The sequence below is a fragment of the Pelodiscus sinensis genome, chromosome 1 (assembly GCF_049634645.1).
Source record: "Pelodiscus sinensis isolate JC-2024 chromosome 1, ASM4963464v1, whole genome shotgun sequence".
NCBI classification, from domain to species: Eukaryota; Metazoa; Chordata; order Testudines; family Trionychidae; genus Pelodiscus; species Pelodiscus sinensis.
The window spans coordinates 115,180,833-115,206,398 of record NC_134711.1 but is presented as its reverse complement, the minus strand read 5'-3'; the positions used below and the strand labels follow the sequence as shown (position 1 = coordinate 115,206,398).

Genomic DNA, 25,566 nt, shown 5'->3' with positions numbered 1-25,566 from the left:
CACTTTAGAGACTAACCAAAAACCACATAAATATATCATGAGCTTGTGTGGACACAACCCACTTCTTCAGATGACAAATACGGAACAAGAGGCACAGAACTCCACATAAAAAGAGAGGGGGGAAAAAACTGACAATTAAAGTGTCTGTGCTAAATGAGTCTAACAGAATGAGCTGTATGTGCCCAATACTTAGGTTTTGATGTCATTTGGGTGCTGAATGCAAAGGCCCATCCAGTTCATGTCTTTGTCCAAGCCATGAGAGATCGGGTTAAATTTGCATATGATGGCTAGTTCTGCAGGCAGAGTCTCTCTCTCTCTCCTTCCCTCCCCCCCCCCCCCCCCCCGAAATTGCTTTGTAAGAGAATAACCACCTTTAAATCCCTTAATGAGTCCAAACTGGACAGTTTTTTAAGACAAAGGCTTAATGGACACAAATCAGATATTCAAAATAGCAGAGAAACCTGTGGGAGAACATTTTAACTTGATAGGGCACTCATTTAACTGTTCATTCCTTGCATGTTTATCTACCCATTCTTATGAGATGTTGATTGCCCTCATTTCCCACTACCTTCAATGGGAGAAGACGACACTAAGGGCACTACAGAGGCAATCGAGGCTCCTGCTGTCAATCTTCCAGGGTTTGAATTAGCAGGTCTAGTGAAGACGCACTAATTCAAACTCAGAGGGGCACTCTGGTCAATGCCGAAAGTCCTGCTTCCATGAGGAGTAAGGGAAGTCGAAGAGAGTGTATTCTCCCTTTGACTTTTGGAGCTGTCCACACTGTAGAAAGTCGAATTAAGGTACTTCGACTTCAGCTATGCAATTAACATAGCTGAAGTTGCGTATCTTAATTTGACCTTGCCCTGTAGGCTAGGCATACCCTATGTACCTCATAGTATCAGGACAAATATCTGTTGGGTGCTTTAGACATGAAAAGCACAATATAATGCCAAGTCTTATTACTGTAGGGGTCATCAATTTGCCATCTGGTATGTTAACATCATGGATATATGGACAAAGTAATAACAGATGTTATACTTGCAGCTCTCTCTCTGGAAGCATCTGGCAATTTGATTTAATAAAACCCACTGTCCAGAGGAGTTTACTCACAATCCATGTCCAAATGGCTTCTTTCACAGTGTTGTTTTTCTAGCATTATATGTGGGTACCAAGATAGAGAAATAATACTGTTTTGAAATCTTACCAAGGGTTAATAAAACCACTACTATACTATCTTAAACATGTGCACAAGACTGCAAATATTACAAGTTGCAAGTTTACAGTCTTGGGACTTTTAATATGAGATGATTCCAATCTCCAGTTTCACAAGTTATGTATTTAGTAGAGAAAGTTATTTGCAAGAATGAAGGTAAAAGGCCTTACTGGTTTTATTAGCCCACTTAGGCGTTTGTAATTAACATTTTTTATTTCATGGAGAGATAGGCTGTTTTTTGAGGCATCCTTATAGCAATGCTAATCGTACCATTAAGATTTCTTTTATTGAAGCAAGTGTTTAAAAATCAGGAAATCTTCCTTATAATATCTATCCCAAATTCAATCCTGTAATAAAAAGACAGCTCAACATTTTTTTTTACTTCAATGGAGATATACTCATAACAGGACTGAATTTAGACCTCTCTCTTGATACTCTTCTGAAAAATTTTCAGCAAGTCTACTAGATAATACTAATACAGATACATTTTAAAGAACTGTAATACAAGTATGATCATCAACCAAACTGGATTAACCCCCAAACAACAAGCTACCTAAACCACTGTAGTAATAACAGGTTGAAAGAAAAAGCAAGAATTATTCTGATAGTTTCTATTGCATTAGAGAAGTGAGGACACAGTCAAATTCTGTATACAGGCAGTCCCCGGGTTACGTACAAGTTAGGGACTGTTGGTTTGTTCTTAAGTTGAATTTGTATGTAAGTCGGAACTGGTACATATTGTAGGGGAAACTCTAGCCAAACATTTCTCCAGAGCTCAGTCTTATTCTCCCACACCTCACTTCCCTCAGTCCTTTATTCTCAAGCTGAAGTGTCTGCTGAGAAAAGCCGCTCCGCGTCTCCCTAGTCTGCTGTGGGGGGCGCTAGCTTTGCGTCTCCCTGGTCTGCTGGGGGAAAGCAGCTAGTGCAGGGTTGCCTCACCCCGTTTGTAAGTAGGGATCCAATGTAAGTCAGATCCATGTAACCTGGGGACTGCCTGTACAGCAAAGCATTCCCAGAACATGCTATCTACTGGTATGTAGAGACCAGTTGAAAGCATGCTTTGTAGGAATATTACCTGAGTTTCATATTGTATAGTACTACAAAAGGTAGCATGCATTTTCTAAAAGGAAAGCTTTTGGAGGCACAAAAATATACTAAGATATTATAGGGTTGCCAGCTGTCCGGTATTTTAGGTGTGTGGTATTCTCTGATTTTTTTCCCTGCCAGAAGGCGAAAATACTGGAGATCTGGCAACCCTATACACAGAGCAACTGGGCCCAGCCCTCCCCCTATTCCTCCTTCCACTTACCTGGTTCCACAGGGGAGCTGTTTTCTGGATCAGAGCAGGAAAACAAGATGGCCACCAGCAAAAAAATCTCAAACGCATTTCTTAAAGGGGCCATGCTGTTGGTTTTTTCCTAAAATTAACTCTGGGTTCTTCCCTGCCCCCCCATAACATCTTTGGTCTCCCCCTTTTTCCTCCTCAACAGAATTTTTTCCCCAGTGTTTTTTTTGGGGGGAGAGGGAGAAGGAGGAGGGGTGGTGGTTTTGGTTAAACCATCTGGCAACCCTATAAGATAATCAAGCATCTTCCCAGCATAACTAGCACTCTATCCAATGCCAGTATTCAAAAGAGAAATATAAAAACTTCCTTTTGACTGTAAATACATGTTTTCTAAAACTTTTGAGTCAGCCAAGCACTAAGATAGCTGTCAAACTTGTATCTCTTTATGACTACTTCAATTTCTTCATGATTACCACCTCCTGGTTCTAATTAAACCAAGACTGCCAGATATTTTTTTCCAACTGCATACTAATAGAGCAGTGGTATCACAGTTACGCAACTCAGGAGCCACATATTCAATGACTATTAACCAAAAGAGATGCATGACTCCTGTGTGCCCTGTGCATCACCCCACCAAATACACAATTATGTTAAATATAACTATAAATATAAACCTTCTCTAAAATTTTCAACACAATGAAAAAACTAATTTTAACTTTGGGTGAGCATGCTAAGCTGTTTATTTTGTCCCTCCAGCCACACCTTTACCATTCCATGCAGCAATACTATTTATTATAGCCCTTGTGTCCTCAGCCCTTGTGGGACCAATAAGAAGAGAGCTAGCTCTGGGAGGAAGACGTCTCAGAACTCAACTAGCCCTGTTCCTCCAATCAGCTGATTCACAGGGATACTGGAGGGAGCCTTGAAGATCAACAGGCTACATTTGAAAGAGCCACGTGCAGATTGAGAGCTGCAGGACAAGTATCACTGCTATAAAGAACCTTGGTGCACACAATACTTACATTTTCAATTTAGTGCTGTCAGCAAGTAAGGGGCTGCTCACTGAGACTCTCAATACTAACACAAAGGAACCCAGATTGTCACAGCCAGCCGACTGGGGTGGGCTTTACAGCTATACCCCCAAGTTAATAAAACACTGACACCAAGTCACTACATTTCCATTTTCATGAAACTGAATATTTTCAAGTCAAATCAAAGATAAATGATAATTGACTCTTTCCATAAAACATGGAAACAAGGGAAAGATGGACCTGAGAGCATCTCTCTACTTTTTCAAAGTTTAAGCATTTTGGCAGAGACTTGGATCAGCCTCTCTGATAAGTACTCTCACCCCCCTGACACACACACACACACACACACACACACACACACTCTGTTTTAACTACAAAATTGGGGGAGGGGGATGGAGAGAAAAACCACAGTTTCCCCTCTTTGTAAAGTACTCTGATACCTAAGAATATTAGTAGCAGCGATGTTAGACATCGTGTAATTGAATAGTTGTGTAACCATATAAGATAAATAATCATGTAACTGATAGTGATAGCCCCTGGGGGCAGCAGCCAGTGTGCACTGGCCCCACTCTCAGGGAGCCGTCTGCCATCCCACACTGCTGTCTCTATCAGTGGGTCCATATGTGAAGCCAGTTTTAAAACCAGCTGCCCTCACACTGGGTGCCTGCTGCCCCATGCTACTGCCTCTGACACATGGACAGAGGCTGCTCCATGGATGCAGAGCAGCCTCTGAGTGCAGGAAGCGTGGAACCGACCCCCGGTGAACAGAGGCTGCTTTGAAGCGGCCTCCTCTCCACCCCTCCCTTCGTGCTGCTGCCGGGGCGGGGGGGGGGGGGGGGAAGAGAAGGGGAGCATGCAGGTAGCATCTCAGAGCTTTTAAGCCAGCTGTCCCCAGCACCAGCTCCTGCCTTCTACAGAGGCTGCGAAGGGGGGCAATCAGCAAGGGGGAGGGCAGGAAGTTCCACAAGAGTCAATACCTGCAGGGAGCTGGCTCGAAAGCCTTCTCCCAATGCATATTGACTCTCACCCTCCTCCTACTCCCTCCGCCTTGCTGCCTCTCTACCAGAGGCAGCAGCGTGAGTGTGGCGAGGTAGGCAGATCTGGTGCTTGTGGAGAGTCAGCTAAAAGCCAACTCCTCACAAGCACTGACTCCCACTCCCCCTACCTTGCTGCCTCTAATACGGAGGCATGTAGTCAATAGTATTTACTGATAAGCTTTGGCTTATCGGTTATTTGTTTACTTAACTATATGCCAACGTCCCTAATTAGTAATAAGCCAAAATCCCTGCAGACATTGTTATGTCTTTGCTGAGAAAGTAAGACGTCTGTTTTGCATTGTATTTTGCAAGAATGAATCAGATTAGTGCAATTTCAAAGTGAAAGTTAGCTCAATTCTACTGTGTGTCTTTCAGTGACAAGGCAGGGGGAGACTAGAAGCCCTCAGTCATTTTAAACAGCACTGTTGCCCCGTTTTGACCCAAGCAGAAGGACCCAAACTTTAACTAGCTGAATGTTCCAGTTAGGAGTAGAAGTTGGTGGTAGTCTGGTATTTCTTTGATGCGGATTTGTTTATTTACGAAGAACGTACAAAGTCCAGTGTTGCTGAATACCGAAGGAACCATACAGCACAAAACTGCTTCTTTTGCTCACAGCAGCAAGAGCACTCACTTTTCAACTTGTACCCCTGACATTAAAACCTCTCCCCAGGTGTCTTTCAAGGTCAATCAGTGTGCTTTCAGCTGCTCCTTTAAAGAGTCTTTTTCCCTCCCCCCGTTACCATCACTCAAAACACACACACACACACACACACACACACACCCACCCACCCCACCACCTGTCTCTCCATGGTTTCTTTAAGTCCTGCCTTCCCACACATTCTCATACCCCCCAAAATATCCAGCAAGAGATCCTGGGTGGATTGATCCACTCCTTTTATCTAAAGTGGAGCTTCTGTTTAGTTAAATCAAATGACCATCCACATCTATCCTAATTTGAAAGATATTGTTATGCGATAGAGATGGATAGAGCAAAAAGCAAGCCAGTTCCCACTAAAAAGGTGGCTCTTAGCCAAATCTTTCCATGTGTTATTTTTGGAGACAAATTTCAAATGCCTTCATTCTCTCTTTTAGAATATTAAAAATTTTCACATAGAGCCTTCTCAACTTAGTCATCCTCACCATTGTTAAACTTAGCTTTTACAGTCCTATTTCATTTGTGTGTATTGCCAACAAAAACATTTATGTCGTCACAAGATCCACTTATTTCCAAGTATCACTCAGGACATAAAGTCTAAAGGGAGTAAAGGGCCAAGACAGTATCTTGGAAGCTGAAGATAAAAATGTTGAACAACAATGACAACAATAATCTCCAAGAAAAGAGATAAAAGACGGTCAGCAATCAGCATTTTTTTAAATGTATTTTTTTTAAAAAAACAAACTTCTCAGCTGATGTAGATTTTCTTTGGGAAGCATAAAAAAAAAAATCTATATTTTGCAGGAGAAAGAGCATTTTTCTGTGTTTACCTGAAAATTTCCTTTGAGTAGAAGCGTCTACAGATCCTTTTATGAGGAGCACTTCAACCTGCTTGCCGTGAGTGGACCAAACCAGGCCAGTCATTGGTAGCAGAGAAATGCCTCACCCGCTGACATTCCTACCACACAGCTTCAACGGTCAAGACAATACAATTCTACCTTTCTAAATTACACATTGGATTAATATATATTACACAAAAAAGAACAATTTTCTCTTCTGCAGAGGACTGAGTGGAGGGGGAGGAACCCTCACTCTAATTAAACAAATCTTTGATTGTCAGTTTCACACTATTCTAGATGATCCGTTTGTCTCCAGTGTAGGAGGGATACATATAGAGCACAAGGAGAGTAGGTGTGGACACTGTATTCAAGAATTCCCTGGTTTCAAGCATGTGGAGCCCATGCAGACCCACATAAAATACTCAAAAGAGCAACAAAGAATTCAAGCCACTATTCCAGGATCAGAGATTGTCTTGCAAAGCAGTGACTCTGAAAAAGACCCAAGTCACAGTGGATAATCCATCTACACATGAGCTCCCAGTGTGATGCTGTTTCCAAACGGGTTAATGCAATCCTTGGAAGGATCAACAGGGGAATCTCAAGCTGTGAGATTGTATAACCTCTGATCAGCACACCGCAAGTGTGATGACAATACCACAGCCAGTTCTGGTAAGTACAGTTGGGGGGGAGGAGGGGAAGAAAGGGATCTGTTTCAGATTGAGGAGGGAAATGGAGGTCAGACACGGCTCCAAAGTATTTCAGATGACTAGCCATCTCCATCCTCAAAGAGGCCTATTGCCCTCACCCCAAAGAACCCTCTGGGTCTCTCAAGGAAGGTACTGGCCTGAGGTTTTAAGAGTCGACTTCCCAGAGGCTCTACCCTTCTAACTGCATAAATTCCACCTAGGCCTGAAGAGTCTTAATTTCTACAAGAGGCTCCAATGTAGGATATCAGAGGGATATCCAGGAGCTCTGTAACAGCACCAGCAGCACCTGAGGGAACTGAGTCTGAAGGCCACACACTGTTGGGCTATCTAGGTGTCTACCCGAGAGACAGGGAGGAGACAATTGGGCTTCACGGTTGCAGCATGTCTATTGGTGTGGGCTACTGGTATAACTGGCACATGCCCTTCATGGAGAGGAGGGAGGAAGAAGCTTACTCTAGCACCAATTTTTCTGTTCTGCCTGGCTTCTCTCCTGCTCAGGGGCAAAGGTGGAAGGTCAAGGCAATCCTGCCTGGAGTGGGCTTAGAGGGGTGCAAGGCATCCGAGCAAAGGCATCTGAGCTCTCCAACAAGACATCTGATAAGAGGTAAAGCAAGAGAGATAGACCCTTCATTGTGCCTCATTTCTCAGACTCCGTCCCTAAAGGAGTACAAGCCTTTGCAAAGGCCTCAAACAAGGAAGCAGAGCTCTGGGGATAGTATCCTTTAATAAAAAATAAAAATAAAATAAAAGAGAGCCTTCTTCAGACACAGCTGGAAGTTACACCAGTACATTATCATGCCAAAATGTGAATCAAAGCTTTGAAATAAAATTTTGGATTTTCTTCAGAAGAGTTATGCAGCAAGGAGCCACCTGCTGCTGAAGAGAGGGGGAATTTCAGGCAATAGTGTAAGTAGGGCATTTCTCTGCTTCCAGTGACTGACTAGTCTAGTTCTGCCTCCAAAGCACCCATTGTAATGATCTCTGGACCATAACAATACAGATCAGAGCATACCCCATTCCCCCCTTCTGAACAGTGACCTGCTGGCGTCCTACCATCTAAAGACCAAAAAAAAAAAAAAAAAAAAAAAAAGTCAGAACTCAATTTGTCCAGTTCACCGAACACAGAGATTAGGTTTTCAGCTGGTGCAAACATCCATAGTTTGAGTTTCCCCCACTTACGCCAGCTGACAATCTAGTACTACAACCATTTAAAAGAGCATTTATAGGTAGTTGGTGATACCTCAGTCTCATCTGCAAATCTGTGTTATTCTTTACTATCCTGTCTCCACTTTGAGCTGAGAACAAACACCACACAGACAAAACCAAAATATGGTAAGTACATATTTTCAAACTCAAGCTCTCATCCATTAAGGAACTGGACCAATACATAGCCAAGCACTTTATCACTTCTGATCACAGCTTCACTGAGGTTCCCAAGAAAGTAACAAAATCTGAAGATCTAAACAGTAAGAGACAGTTTTCAAATACGAAGACAAGAAAATAAAATTTCTGTTTTACCATGCAAATCTGCTTTTTGTAAGTAGGGCACCCTGGAAGACAAAATGTATCTCAACTATGCAAATAGAAGAGTGTGCCAGCTCCAAGGAGTGCCACAGCTAAAAATATCAAGAATGAAAGGTTTTGAACACGTATCTAGCAGGCAATGCTAACCATTAGAACCAGTTACATGTCAGTAAATATGGAGTTAAAAAGTCAGTTTTGGAGACCAGCTAGATGGAGAGCTTTAAATATCAGTTAAGCAAGTTTACAAGTTTACACACAACATGCAATAAGATGTTGAAGTAAAGATTTAATAGGTTTAAAGTTAAAAAATCAATACATGATTTCAATATATTCTAACACTGAAAATTTTTCAGTCTTCCAAAGAACATTTTTTTTTGTGGTGTAATGTGAAGAGATACACGTGCTGTACACCAAGAGTGAACCTAAAGTCTTATTGTTCAATACATATATTTTGCTTCTCATGCTCCTATGTTATAGTATTACATTGCCCATGCAAAGAACAGAACAGGCTTTTGAGATACAAAAGTAATTATTCCTACAATAAGAGTTAAAGTTTCATCTTTGAAAACACAAAAAGTGTAATGTGCCTTGGAATAAGAAACAATAGGAGGCTACTGTATTGCCAAGAGGCAATGGTTCTTCCCTTAAGGGATTCGGAGGCAATAAGCACACAAATTGGGTGAAGACTTAAAGATTTTACTAAACAAATATTAAGGTAAAATACAATGCTTAATATTAGAATAAAGTACAATGAAGCAAACCTCAGAATAAAATGCAATGCCTACATCCCTTCTGCTACCGGGAACCCCCTGAAGGAGGACAGCGGACGGACCCCAGTGGCCAGTGCATATCACCTTCTGCGGCTTTGGTCTACGCCAAGGTTCCAGTGTTAGGAATAGCCCAAGCACTTATATACTGTTGGATCTACAGTAATCACCCCTGTTGTTTTGAGAACCTAACAAGATCGTTGATACACTGCATATTTTCCCCACATCCAATAATTAGCTTGTTGATACTTTGCATATTTTCCAGGCCAAATAATTAGCATTATCAGGTGGGAAACATTCAGCAAAGATAGCAATGTGATCTTCCTAGGTCCTCCTGTACTCCCATACCAGGACCTGTCCGAGAACTTGTTGAAAGTCAACAGTGCATTCCTACACTGTACCATCTTGAACAAACAGCTAACTGAGAACAACAAAAGAATAATAAGCAGCAAATAGCACAAATGGCTGCCTAGAGCAATCAAGCCTGTAAGAAAATGCAGGCACAAAAGGAACGATTGTGGTATACCACCTAATTTCCTCGACCTCACAATCGTCTTACACATTTCCACTACAGAAATCTGTCTGTCAAGAAGCAAATGTTACAATTCCATTAGTCAGGTGAATAAATTAATAATGCTATCTGAAGTTAAACTAGCCAGCAAGTTCTCTACAGGCCATTCTAAGAGGAGAGTGGGAACTGCTAACGGTCAGTGTTTCTGATGATCAAAAGCATTTTTAAACAGTCCACCCATGACAGTAGTTTCAAAAACCCTAGTCCACAACCCTTCTCACAATTTAGCCCATCACAAAACATAGGGTAAGTATAACATTAAACCCATTAATAGAGAAATGTTTATTCATTTGCAGTTCAGTGTAATCAGCTGATAAGGACTGCATTTAGGAATTTTAATTGCAGATGATTTAAATTGGTCTAAAAAAACCTGTCTTAAATCAGTACTTGAATATGAATTATACCTGCAGCATTTCACTGAAAGCCAAACACAGAGATTCAAATTAAATAAAAATGCCAGTTGAATTACATGAAAAAAATACTACTTCCAAAGTATTCATTGAGGAGTGTTTCTTCCACTCATTGCCATAATCGCTCTAATAAATCATATAAACACTGACCAATTTGCCTCTTCCTTGAACATAGGTACAAACAGGGCACAAGTAAATCTGCCATACAACTAAGCAGTAAGTTATAATGGATAAAGCACATCATTCGTGCATCTGGGAAATTTATCTCAACCAACCATTTATTTAAACTAGTCTTATCTCATTCTTCACCAGGCAGAATTCCATGCTACAAAAGCCGCCACACATCTCCTGGCTCACTTTGGCATTGTTTTCATTCTATATCCATGAGAACAGCACTGGCCCAAGCTGTACTGGAAACTTATCAGATTCTCACGTCTAAACACTTTTGTACTCCAGGTCACAGCTGCGGTTAGTGGCAAGACAATCACTCTGGGTACTTAAGTGACTGAGAACATGACCTGAAAGAACTTTTATTTCTAGTGCGGAAATAGCCTATACATTTTTTATTTATATATACACAGACACAGACACACACTCCTACTAACTTTAGCAAGTTATGAATTCAAGAGTGAGAAAATTCTAACAAAACTTGAGTAATTTAAAGTTCATGTTAAATTTTAAAATTGCAATAAATAGTGAAATTAGATCCCAAATTAAAAATTAAGTGTGATGAAAAATACAAGATGACAGAGTCAGGCAAAGATTACACAGGCTGACAATCTACAAACCTGCACGATATAAGTACCAGTGACTGCAGAGGTGTTAGAAAGCAATGTTAGCTGTCCACACAATGGTTCTGCATTCAGACACTGTTCAAAGAACTGAACTAAGACTTCTATTCTTTCAAGCTACAATATTAAAAGCGGATTTCTTGGGGATGGAGTAAAATGAGGAGATAATGAAGCACAGTCTCCAATTTTCAAATTTGAGTTCGAGATTTAAAAAGGTATTGCACAAGAACTCACATGACTAAGTGAGCAAATCAGCCAATACTAGTTTTGAATTACCCACTTTAACAAGAGTTTAAAAAAAAAAAAAAAAAAAAAAAAAAACCACATCCGTTCACATTCCACTCTGTTATTCTTAAGATAGGCATTTTCCCCTGTCTGTGATTATTAAACCACAAGATGCTACTCTTTTCAGCACTGAAACACAAAGATGATGGGATTTACCTGGCAACAAACAAATCCTTCTGAAATATGTTTCTTAATACAGGTTGAACCTCTCTAGTCTGACTCTGATCTGGCAACATCTGTAGTCCAGCATGAGTTTAGTTATCCAGATGTCCACTTTCCCATGGTCAACTTTCCCACGGTCCAATAAAGTTAGCCAGGACTGGCAGGTATAAGCAATCTATGTTCTGTGCTGTGATTAAGCTCTAATTTACCCCTAAATGTCTTCTAAGCAGTGGAAGCGTTGGTAATCCTGCTTAGACAACATTCACATCCCAGGATCCAGCAAATTGTCTGGTTTGGCACCGGTCAGGACCCAAAAGTGACATATTAGAGAGGTTCAACCCATAAGCTGTCAGTTTCCCATAACTGGACACCATCAGTAGCTGCAGATTCATGGGCAAAAACAAGCCCTCCCTGTACTAGCACTTCTGTTTCAGCATAAAATTACCCTATTACTCTTTGATGAGGTATAGGATGTATCTGGCCCTTCAGGATCCCCTACTGAAGGTCCTAAAGGTCATACTATACTCCAGAAAGGAGCAGGGAAGGTGGGTCCCCCAGGCCTGCTTAGACAGGCTGCACGGAAGTGGCCTATCAGGCTCTGCAGCTCCTTAAATTGGAGCCAGAGGGTTGAGCCACTGGAGATCTGCCTAGGGAGGTTGGCAATCTACAGAGGATTCCATAAGCAGGAAAAATCCCGCAGCATCACATCCCACCAATAGCGGGCAAGAAGGAGGTCCATGGCCCCATTACACTTGGATGCTGACCATCTTTAATTCTCGCTGATGACAATGGAAACGGGAGACTGTCAGTAGTCCTTCAAATAAAAGTGATCTGATTTTTCTTGTTACCCTACCTTGCATAATCTAGGCTTTAAGATGCCATCCAGCAACTTCAGTGAGAAATGAAGGAGCTTAGTGTCTTAAAAAAAATCAGCCCCCATATTGCATCTCAGCAAAGATATTTCTGCACCAATCTGGTTTGCAAGCTTAAGAAGAATCCAGGATTAATATTAAATATATAAATATTTTAAATGTAACTAGCACATCATTCTATTCTGATTAAAAGGTATAATTTATATATGTAAAATCTATGATGAAAAGGTCCAGTTACAATCACCTGACATTAACATCACTGATAAAAAAATGAAGCAGTTCAGAACTTTAGAATTATCAGGCATTTTAGAATCATCGGGCCACATTTTTATGTGAATGATTATCAGCTATTGTTTTGTATTATGAAATAGGTTGGAATGTTATCCATCCAAAAGCATTGCCTGTACACCTCAAAGCCAAAACAAATCTGGGACAAAGTATGTCATGCAAGATGTCCTTGGAAAATTATAATTTGATGAATAGGATTATGTTTGCTCAAATGTGTTTGCTCATGTGGTAATACCTACAAGGTATTTAGCCTGCACATCTTGAAGGGACTATTCAAGTTAAATAGTCCATCAAGGAAGACTTAACTTAGTGAACTATGGAAGATGCCCATCCATGCCTAGTTAGAACTTTCACATGAAAGTCCATCAGAGGACGGGTAATGCCCAGTGTTCCCTGTAAGCTAAGCACTCGGATGGCCACCCAGGAGAGAGTCACATGCCACCCAGCTGATCTACAGAGCACTCACAGCCGCCCACAGCTGGCCGCATGTATTTCTATTGGAGGTGCACATACAATTTATTCTGTCCACGGATGGGAAAAAAAAATCAGAAGGAACACTAGTAACACCCTCTGCTATGACTAAGCAAAGTATGCATGGACATGTGACTCAAAACTCCATCCTGTTACCTGTAATTTTCCATAAAATAAACTAGAACAAAATGGGTTTCCCTCTACATGGCAGAAGCTATTAAAAGCCCTGAAAACCATCTTAATTTTGCCATTCCTGCTCAAACCTCTGCACTTTGAACTGATACTAATGGGACCATTCTAACTAAAGGAATGAGGACTTTCAATAATTTGGAATAATCAGAGACTTAAATCAGCAGCAGTTCATTGCATCACTGCTCCAAGAACTTTACAATTATTATTGGTTTTCTTTAGCCAATTTTATAAAAAGAAAGATGAAAGTTTAAATAAACGTTTAGCTATTCAAAGGAATTATTGGGTAAGATCCAATTTAGGTATTGACCTAGGTATGTGGTTGGTCCTTTGGGATCAGAAGAATCCTTTGGTTGTTTAAATTGGTTTTACATAACCATTCATCATTAAGGTGTTTTGGTGGTGACAGAAGGACTGGAATTACCAATTTCTGTCAGCCATTGTGATCAAACAGAAGTTTAATTTTGTTGCTGATCTTGTATATCTTATGGGAGAACCATCATCAGTTTTGGGGGCTGTCTGCATTGTTTTGCAGTAGTTTGCCCTGAATTTTGTATTCTCATTTGTCACCCACAGAGGCATGGTGACACCTCCCTCACCCCACAAAAGGCTCTTATTTCATTTAGTGTTTGAATCTTTGCTGTGGTTGCAATTTAATTTCAGCATCATGCAAGCCTCTCCTCCCAATCCACACAGCTACATGATAAAGGCATCATTTTAATTGAGATGCTAAGGAAGTGTATATACCTTTAGGTCACACAGATGCTTATTCCTAAGGGACCTGCAACTGAAAGTATAGGCAAGGAAACTTGGACTAGTGCCTGTTCATTGCATAATTAAGAGAAAATATATTGCTCAGGTGAAGATTCTCAAGTAGTTCCGATTTTACAGCTCTCTCAAAATGCCTTTTGTCATTGCCAGTCAGACACTCAAGGGTGGTTATGGATCAAGCTTCTCAAATGCTAGCCTACCATATAAAAAGAATGTCATGACAGTACTCAAAGTTAGTTCAGCAATTTTCAGTGTACAAAGCTGGGGAAACAGTTCTCAGATTCGTTGAATGTTTCATTCAACAAATTTCATGAACGTTTCAGAGTGTTAGTCATTTCCCCTCACCATCCCAATTATCCATTGAGCTCAAAGGATGGTCCTCCAAACACGATAGTCCTGATGGTTTTAAACAGATATGCAAACCAGGCAAGCCAAAGAAAGTTAACAGCCATAGTACAAAACAAATTAACCTGATGCTGGCACAATTCTGATAATCAAGTTAAAACCACAGGCACCAGTCTTGAAGTAAGGATGAAACGGATCATCAACTTAGCCTGATTAAGATTCTGTTTTGGGGGATTTCTGGTGGTAACTGTAGAATGGCTCAATATTTTCCTATAAGCAGGACCGATTTATTGTGTAGACTCATCTGTAGGAGTAATGCGAGTTCTAGTTGTAAGAAGATTTGAATTGTTACTTTAATTGCCATTAATTCTTCACTCAATTGTTAGCAAATATCCTGTTTGTCTCATATTCATAGACTTCCTATGGAGAGATAAAGAGGCAACATACTGTGGAGGACTTTATTGATGCATGAAATATTTTATTTTATTTTCAAACTCAACCTTAAACTTCAATTCTATCTATAAAACAGGACCAAACATGGGCAGCCAACAGAATAGAGAGTTATTTTAATCTGGAACACTTTGTTGTAAAAGGGTACATTAGATAGGGAGAGAGCACATCAATAGCAAAAGGTTATTTTTGACACAGAGGTTTACATTTTCCCAGCCTTTGCACAGGCCATGGGGGAGAATATTAAGTTTTACTACATTTCTCTAACTTTTTTGCTGGCATCATTTTTCCTAAAATTTTAAGTACTTGATTGTGTTAGTATTCAAAATGCCATAGTAGATTAGACCAGTGGTCCACTTAGTTCGGTGTTCTGTGTGTCATTAGCAGATGCTTCAGAGGCAGAAGAAAGAACCCTGTAGCAAGCAGCAATAAAATAATTTGTCAACAGAAGTTTCTTCTCTTCAGTAAGTGGTTTCTTTATCCACTTAAGCATGAGCGTTTGAAACACAAAAAAGTATTAATTTAACATATCTAATTTAAGTCTGGATGGTCTCATTATCCATAGTAAATGGATACTTACAAAATTCTGCTAAGCTCCTGTCCTTTATTATATAATGGGAGAGTCCCACAGATTATTCACTGGTTGTGTGAAAAAGTTTCTTATTAGTTTAATTGACCCCCCCCCCTTATTCTTATAGTCTTAAACACCAACCAATGTTTTGTATTCTTCTAGCATTTCCCTACAGGTTGAGCCTCTTTAGGCTGGCATCCTCAGGAACTGACCAGTGCCAAACTAGAGAACTTGCTGAACCATGGTAGGTGAATATTGTCTAGCAACATTACCAACACTTCCACTGCTTATGGGCTCTTAGGAAACATTTAGGAGTAAATTAGAGCTAAACAAACTTTATGGGACATCAGGAAACTTGGCCACACACACGATATGTGGACATCCAGTTAACTAAAATCATGGTAGACCACGGATGTTACTGGACCAGAGTGTGCCAGACTACAGAGGTTCAACCTGGACTTAATTTATTTTAAGAACAGATACAAGTTTTTCAGTCTCTCCTCACATGGAATTTCTTCAAGCCCCTAATAAATAGTCATCCATCTCTGAATAGTCTTTTACCACATATACCATTTTAGAGAAAGAGTGACCAAAAATATCAGCCAGCCAGCCCAGGTAAGAGCCTATCATTACTGTAAATAATGGCTTTATAATATATTCAGCATTATATTCTATCCTATCATTTTTGTTTGGCCCTGTCTTTGGCTGCACACCACACACAAGTTTTAAATGACATCTCAGTGACACTTAGCCCTTTTCACTGAGTGGTTACATTACGTAGGTACTTTAAACCTATCAATGCATATGAATAATTGAAATCATTCTTTTTGCTCCGTTTTCTTTCATTTGTCATCATTGTTGAAGTGGCTATCACAACACCCATTCAATTAACTTTGTTAGTCTTTCTGAAGTCTCCTCTAATGCTTACTTTTCTACATAATTTTGTTTCAGTGTACATTTCACCACTTGTCTGTCTAGTTTTTCAAATAATTAACTTACAAAACATCACTGATGCAAATACAGAACCACAGAGAAGATCATTAATCTTTCACTATATTGAAAAAAATTGGCCTCCTCTTTATTTTCTGACTCTTGTCCAGTTTCTAATTTGATAAAACATTTCCTTTTACCTCATGAATACTTAGGTACAAGAGACGCTTCTTGAGAGGGCTTATGGGAAAGCTCTATTAAGAAGGTCCAAACAAATTCTCCCTTTAATAAACATTTTCCTTTATCCACTAATTTGTTAGAATTCTTTGAGCATGTTAACAGATTAGAGAGCCATGATTTTCCTATACAGCAACTATACTGGTTTTCATAGACTCCACAGCCAGAAAGAACCATTGTGATCATATGGTCTAATCTCCTGAACAATATAGCTCATAGAACTTTCCCAAAATAATTCCTATAGTAGATCTTTTGAAAAATATCCAATCTTCATTGAAAAAAACGGTTAGGGATGGAAACTCCACTAGAGATGATCCACTAGTTAATTACACTAATTATATAAACATACACCTTATTTCCACTATGTATTTGACTAGCTTCAACTTCCAATTGTTGGATTGTGTTATACCTCGCATCTTCCTTTGCTAGACCAAAGAGCCCATTATCAAATGTGTTTCCCCATGAAGGTACTTAACTGTGATTAAGTGGTAAACTGACCCTATTCAAATAAATTGAGCTCACTGAGTCACTCACTTAAGGCATGTCTTCTAATCCTTTAGATTTATCCCTGTCCTATATCACATTCCACCACATGTTTAACCATTCTTATATTTAATCAGATGAACGGTCAACATTTGAGCCGATCTAGACAACTGAAAATAAAATTTAAAAACACCATCTCACACTCACACTCAGCAAAATAAAGTCTCCATTATAAGACATTAATTGGCTGATGGAAAACATATGTTTTCCTATATAGAGATGAAGGTGCATTTATTCCAGGTATAATTACATTCACTTCAATGAAGTACCAAGCATGGATTTTGCCTATTATTTTTTTAATTTATCTGATATAAATGTTTGCAAACAGTGCAAAACAGAGTGGGATCTTTGATGCCCTCTAAGGGCCCAGTCTTTTTTTTTTTTTTTTTTTTTTTTTTTAAAGCCTCACATGACTTCAAATGAGACTTCAACAGGTATTAGTAAAACAAAGAGCTTTTTCTGAGTAACAATGAGCAGAAGTTACAAACACACATGCAGGAAAGCGAGACCTGTTAAACTGTAAGGCTCACAATCAAGTTTTTTTAAGAGTAAATCAGAGTGTTCTCTCCAATTAATCAAAACTTACTTCTCAGGTAAAACACAGCATAGAAAACAACTAATTTCCTCTAGAAGCTAATGTCTAGAAAGTGAAAAGACAGTGTCATCAACTTTTTTGATATTATTCAAAAAAAAGTCACTATTCTGATGCAGAAAAGACCATACACAGAAACTACACAGGCAGAAGGTTCTCTAATATACCATTTCAATAGAACTTTACAGAACAAAAAATTAGTACCATACCAGTATACTTTAGATATCCTTATTTCCCCACCTCTAATATCATTAACTCACAGACACTTACCTTCCTTCCTCCCCCCCCCCCCCCCACCCCCCGCATCCCCCTTCTGTTCTGAAATGTGATTTGTCCTTTTCATGTGTGCATTTTTTTAATTGTATCCTTTGGTATATATGGTTGACTATTTTCTTCCAGTATTTGATCTGAGGAAGTGGGTCTGGCCCACAAAAGCTCATCTAATAAACCATCTTGTTAGTCCTGCATTTTGCTTCAGCTACACCAGACTAACACGGCTACATTTCTATTCTTATTTCTGAATGCTATCTTGGATAGAATATAGCAGTCTTCAGTGATGTTTTAATAATCTGTGCTCTGATTCGTTAAGCAATAAGTTTCTGAAGTCCACTCCGATCAAGGGAAATGTTTATATTTTATTTTCTATTTGAATCCCATTCAAAAACCAACATTACTTAGCCCATCTAACTGAATAAAACAGACTAACATTTGGGGTAAATACTAAAAGTAACATTTTTAGGAATCAGCTCTCAGCTGAATATTTTAATTTCAGTGGGTCTTGCATTTTTAAACCACTTAGGATGCAGACAACTTATGCCCATTTCAAGTCCTGTGGTTAGCAGTCATTAAAGCTTTGCCTCTTCTACAGCTTCAAAGTGGATGGATTTTTTTTTTAAATATACAAGATTGATATAACCTGTAGTTTTAACAAAATAAGGAATGTGTCATCTTCCTGAAAAAAAAAAAAAAACAAGCACACAACTATCTGAGAATGAGCACATCAGAAGAACAGGATATTCTCACAAAATGTCACAATTAAGATCCAAAGATTTGTGTGTCACTGAGTTATTTTTTTTTCAGGCTTCTCAAAACATTTTATATACAGGGTCACTGTTCCGGTTGTTTATTTAATTAACATGACAACCCAGCATACACAGGATTTCTTTCAGCTCTGCAGCTTTGCATTTTCATACTTTACACACAGTTCAGAAAAAGCAGAAAATCACTCATGTATTTTATTCCCACACCAACTGGACAAAAAAAAATTTAACAATTATTTATGATCCATTTTTGTCGATTCTGACAGTTTTCTCAACAGCTTTTCAACTTGAGAGTTAAAAATAAAATATAAATAAAATCAATTTGCTTAAATGAAGTCATGCTTAAACAGAATCACATCTGGAATCCATGTGTGATTTTGCAGGAGCTTGTCATTATTAAGAATCCATATTTGAACAAGTCACCAGATATCACCTAACCAGTAATTTATTTGCCTAAATACAGATTTTTAAATTAAAAAAAAAGTATGTCTCTTACAGCTCGCTTTCATTCTTAGGGTATATCTACACTACAGCGTTATTTCAAAATATCTTATTTTGAAATAGTTAATTCGAAATAAGTAATTTTGAAATAATGCGTCTACACACAAAATGCATTTTGAAATAGAGTTTTGCTATTTCGAAATGGCGTGTCCACACTGAGTGGACGCTGAATCGCATTTAAGGCCAGCCTGAACCAGGTCCGGCAGGGCATCAGCTCAGGAGTTGCTTGGTGTGGCTGCTGCCATCAGAGGCCTGTGCTTAAAGGAAACCCCCTCCCCCCCCGGACAGCTGATTCTCAGCTTTCCCTGCTTGCTTGCCTACCTCGATGAGGGACAGCAAAGCATTTTGTCTCTGTATGCTCTGGTTGCCCTCACTCGGGACACCCCAGCACTCTGCAACATGGAGCCAGAGCTGCCCGTGGGCACTCTGGTGCTTCTCGTGGATGCGTTGCTTCGAGTCTGGTTGCACTTTCTGCAGGCTACCATCCGGGAGGCCCATCAGAGGGATGTCAGTATCCAAGAGGCCCTGCGTGAGAGCTTCCACCCTGAGGAGCACTAAGAGCCTCCCTGGTCTGCCCCACTGGGGGTTTGTGCCTCATTCCTCCCTCATATCCTTCCACTTACCCCTCCCTAATGTCAAATAAAATACATGGATTTTCATGAACACAAACCCTCCCCCCCTCCAAGTTTTGTTAAATAAAGAGAGAATGAAACTCTGGTGAGATTGGGAAAGAAGGTAGGAGAAGGGAGAAGAGAGCGTGTGAGAGGGTAGAGGGAAACCTGGAAGGAGGGGAAGCTCAGGGCTCAAGGTTGGAGGTCTCGCCAGACCAACTTGATTTTCAAGCAAACCTGCTTCTGAGTTCGCATGTGGCCTTTGATGGCCAGGCTGGCAGGTATCCTGCCATAGATTGCTGCATTCCTCTGTCTAGTGCAGGCATCATGGATGTTGGGGGCATCCCCCCCAAACCATGGATAAGGTCCATGATCTCCACCCTGGACCAGGAATGCACTCACCTTCTCCAGGCCCTGGCAGGCTCCTGGGAGCTGGGGGACTGCTCCTGGGAAGCGGTGGAGGGCTGGCTGCCAGTGGCTTGCTGGCTCATGTTTTGGGGCCACTGGGCAGAGACTCCTGGCCCTGGGTTGGCAGGCTTGGAGCTGGCACAGGCACTGTGGCCAGAGTCAACCCCTTTAAAGCTCCAGGGAGGAGGGAGGGAGAGGAGTGTTCTTGGTTGATGCTGGAGTGGCCACTAGGGCACCCTGGGAAGGCTGGACGCCCCTTATTTCAAAGTAAGTGTCTACACAGCACTTATTTTGAATTAGCTATTTTGAATTTGGCGTTATTCCTCACAGAATGAGTTTTACCAAATTCAAAATAAGCGCTCTGTTATTTTGAATTAATTTCAAAATAGCGGTTTGGCTGTGTAGATGCTAGTAAAGTTATTTCAAAATAACGAATGTTATTTTGAAATAACTTTGCTGTGTAGACATACCTTAAGAGCAGTGGTCCCTAACGCGGCGTTTGTGGGTGTTATGGCGCCCACCAGGGCATTTAAGTGCGCCCACGGAACAATCTAGGCTGGCCCTGGCCCCGGACGCATGGCACATGTACGGTGCTGGCCTCAGGCGCGAAGGCAGCCCCGGCCCCGCCCCCGCCTCCCAGCGTGCGGACCCCCCCTCCAGTGCACAGCAGCCCCAAAAGTTTGCGGACCATTGCCAGAGAGAGACAGTATGAATATTGCTAATTTAAGCTTCCATACCACAGTGACAGCTGCAGATTAAAATTAAGTTTAGTCTGGTTTCAAAAGTAGCATGCTAGAGAACTTTAAAAATCTACTTGCTTCCAACACATGAAAAGCACAAGTCAATTTCTGTAAAAGCTAAGATTTGATATAACACAAAACCAGTAACTCTAGCTCTTACAGCTGAAAAGGTAACTTTCCAAACATGAACTGATGCAGTACTGTGGGGTTTTGAGTGTGCAGCCAGCTCAATGCTCAACACTGCTCATCGTTTTCCCAAGCCGCAGAGCAAAAGTAGCAAAAACTCAGGTCAGTTCCACAGAACTACTCAAAACCCAAAAGGCGCTGGTGAAACTCACAAGAATTCTCTCAACTGCACTCTACTTCTGTCTAAGAAAGCTAAGAGGCAGGCACTGAAACTACTTGTGGAAGTGAGGATATGAAATAAAATAGTCATGGGGAAGGGTGTGGTAGTGACGGTAACTCTTCAACCTCCTCTTAACAGCTGAGAGTTACATTAGCCAAGACACCATCTCCCACCATTCCAGCACCCAGACGACAGTCCTCTCTTCTCCCTAAAACAAATCAGGAGACTGCTTAGCAGAAGAGGAGTAAAAAGAAAGAAAGATCCTTTTTCTCCTTTACAGCAGCCATAGAAAGGGGGATTGGAAGAGACACTTCACAGACTGATCAGGCATCTACTAGGCAGAAGCTGACAAAAAAGGAACCTTGGAACCAGGTAGGAAACCTATTCTTCCACTTCCCAACAGTGGTTGTAGGTTTCTTATCAGGGCAACACCCTTCAATCTTGACAGTCCCCTTCTGTACCTCTATTAGCCACTGGTTAATAAGTCTGTTTTTCAAACTAGTAGATATTTCAAGCCTTGTGAAATGGTCTTTGGTGCAGATTCTGATAGCTACAGTGCATACCTGAAAGTGACATAATAAATACAGCAAACGAGCAAAACTCACTTGCAATAAATTCATATTACATGCACATCAAAGCAATCTATGCACGGAATACAACTTGGCCCACCTGGGCATTAGCAAGTGTTGTTATACTGCATAACACCTTCGGCCCAAATTGTGCCTCTGGATGCTTACATACAATTGCACATTCAAATCAGCACAGCACATCATCTTGGCAGGCGCAGACTCCAAGATGATAACCTCGGGAATATATTACATTCCACCATGTAGGGTTTCAAACTGAAAACATCAGGACACAGCAAAAAGGCTACCAGCTCTACTGGGCTTCTTCTGTCATGAGCTTTAGCCAGTGCAAAGATGGCTTGACAAGGTGTAAAGAAGATCTGACCATCAACACATTTACAAGGAAACAAACAATGAATGAATGTATCGCTTATTCACCAGTTCCCCTCTTTCTCCGCCCCCTTTTAAAAAAAAGTGAATGTGTGGTTCCTCAAGGAACCACACCTCCTCATCTGCCTTTGATGAAAGTTAAAAGGTATTCACTACTATAATCTTTTGGGGATCCCCTAGACCAGCCAGTGATTCTATCACCCCAGCCTCTCATGTCAGTATGCCTTAATACTATGCTGCCAATTGTCACAGGTATTTCTCAGCATCAGGCCACCACCGAAGCACTCCCTTCTTTCCAAAGCCTACACACATGCCAAGTGTGACCACTACAATCTCCCAAAAGTATCTGTTCAACTAAAAAAAAATAGTAGTAAATAAAATGAACAATTCCACAAAGGGAGGCTAAATATATTTTCATTGCTTACTCACTTTGGGGCTGGGAAAAAGATAAGATGTTCCACCAGAGATAATTTAGGGGCACAGAGGAAAAAAAGCGTTCAGCTACTGACACCAGAGACTTAATGTAAAAGCACTTACTGATAACTAGACTAACACCAGTGTAACTCAAAATTTACCTAACAAGCCCACGCACTTTATTTCCAATGTATTTTGCATTGCATTATCAATGTACTGCATTTATATCTCAATGGCAAAAAGTCAGTTTACTTACTCCATCATTTCTACCACTCTTTGAGGTAAAAAAACCGGCAACAACAAGCAAACCATCCCCATTCACATTGTTTAGAGCCGTAGGAGGATCCCAAATTAATACACACTAAGGAATACTGAAACAGTGTTACTCCGGTCAAATTAAAGCTTAACAAGATTGAGCGGCAACAAAAACATTCACGTAAGTGATAACGGTCAATCTCTATAAGAATGTCACAAGAGTTTTGCTTTACACACACAATTCAAGCAGGTTTTTCAGTCCATTAAAACAATATTGTTGGTCTATTTCCTGATGTGAACTTTCACATCTCTAAAACAACATACAGGTAACAAAGAAGCTCTCTTTTCGACTTATAACATTCTATTCTAGGTTGGGCTTTGTTTTGTTTTGTACTGTTTTTAGATTCTCTGAGCAGTTTTAAAAGTATTTTATTTTAAACATGTTATATTTAAAAGCCATCCCAAAGAGAAACATTTACCTATGGCTTCTGTAAAGCTAGCAGGAGCCAATTTTTCTTATAAAAACAAATTTTGTTTTGCTGTCAGCCACAAGGGACAGTCACTGAGAGCTCCACAGGTGGGGTTTTTGTTTGTTTGTTACTCTTAGTTTATAAGGGTGGCAAAAGAGAGCATGGAGAGAAATGAAACACACTCAACGTGACAATTTGGTTCTAAAAACAAACTTGAAGATAGTCACCCATTTTTGACTAAATAATGGTATGAGCAAGCCATGAGCCCTCTACTGAGTAATAATAAATTATGAGACGCTAACCAAAATGTGGCAAATCCCTAAAAAATAGTAAGCTATATATTTATCATTTGACTCCACTGCACAGGATATTGTGGAGAAAATTAATAAAACCTGTGCTCCTAAATGAAAACATTAGATAAAAGAGAAACTGATCTGACTGCTCTAGAGGATTTAATACTGCATATGATAACGATGATTTGTGATCTATTCATTAGCAAAAGAAAGTAACTACAGTACAGATCAATAGACCATATCAGTGATTAAATTTAATACAACTTTCTAGCATGTCTGAAGTGCTGCATCAAGGGGTAAAATATTCTAAACATTACATGTGATTACTGAAAGAAACCACTGGAAATGTCTGTCATGAAATAAAATGTAAACATTTTTTCTATTATGTTACTGTATTTGCAAATGTTTCTTACACCCTAATTGCTTTCACATAATTCATAATAAAAGTCACAATTGAGTCAATTTTCTAATTTCCCCCCCACACACACTGTTGGATTTTATTGTAGCTATTTAACATTTGTGTTTAGATAAAATAAGCACATTTCTTGTAAAATATGCCTCAAGTATATAGGCTATCAGGTACTCTTCTAGCAAGTGTCATAAACAGCCACAAAGAGATGTAATCAAACCATTTCCAGACCTGAACTAGCCACCCACACCATAGGGTTAGATGGCATTACTTAGAAAATACTTAACTGCTTATCCAGCAAGGGACCTGAAAGAAAGCCTTTAGTATAACAGAATAAGCTTTAGCTGGCCACAGTTCACCAAGTCATTTTTAATACTAATGGAAAAGGAAATATAACACCATTTGCCCAGTGGTGAAAAGGGAAACCTCGGTGGAAATAAGTGGCAAGTGTCACACTGACTCCAAATATGCTCAGTTACACTCAGTCCATTGAAAAAACAGTCTTCTGCTGTTTAAGGTTAAGTCTCAAAACTTCGGAACGCAAATTGAAGTACAAAAAGTAAGTGTTAATGGTGTCAATCTGAAATCCTTTATGTTTATAATATAAAGATATTCAATATTCATTTTGTTCATGTACTTACATGTATTTTTCTCTTTCCAGAGCATAAGGAGGAAAAAAACGTTTGCACACAAAAAACACACCTCAATTCAAACACCAGACAGTTTTTACAAAATAAAAAAAATATATAGTGTCAATGGACAGAAGAACTAGGGTATAAAACTTCTTGATGACTTAAGTGTAGTAACAGCCAAGTAGTCAAATGCTAAGACGACAACTGATCTACTGCAGGCCCCTTCTTAAAAAAGCCACACTCAATACATTAGGCAAGCGGCTTCTCCTAGACCCAAACTGTACTAAAAATATGCTCATTTTAAAAAGATGAGCTCCCTTTAAGGACCAGTGAAAGTTTAATACAATTAATGCCCTCTTCCAACAAACCAAAAAAAAAAAAAGTTCAGAAATCACTGTTTGTAATTGATGCTAAATGCTTCCCCAGCCTGGGCTAACCTAGACTTTAAATAACACAAATACACCGCAGTATTTAGAGCCAGCCCAGCAACAGCTAGCTACACTCTTGGCCAAGTTTAGAAAAATATCTTCAGGTAAAAACCTCAAGACTTTACATTAATATAGTGAAACTTTGAAGCAAGCCTTGACTTGCTCTATAAAGGCTCTCTGATTTCTAACCCCCTTCTACTGAGCGGAGATAAAATAAAGCCGACCAAGAGTGCTGAAAACTAAACGTGTTACTAAATCAGATTAAAGTGATATTTAAAGCACAAAGATACGGGTGCAGAAAATTGGAATTGGATAGGGGCTCCCCAACTCTTCAATTTCAGGTAGAGATCCCACTTTCCTGATTTGTGGGAAGCATGCAGCCGCCCTGGTATACAGCCAAAGGAGCCAATAAAAAAGTTTGTGACAACTTCAACGCTTCATGTGTTTGTTCTAAACGTTTTCTAGTGTCTGCTCGCACGACCCAAAGTTAGTGAAAATACCCCGCAAGCTTAGTTTTCCTTCTTTCC

At 40.0% G+C, this 25,566-nt stretch overlaps 1 protein-coding gene across 2 annotated transcripts in view; it reads right to left on the bottom strand.

Annotated features, from left to right (window-relative positions):
• PDE3A (phosphodiesterase 3A) overlaps positions 1–25,566 on the bottom strand; it is a 376,123-nt gene that overhangs the window by 348,426 nt on the left and 2,131 nt on the right. The window lies entirely within an intron of this gene.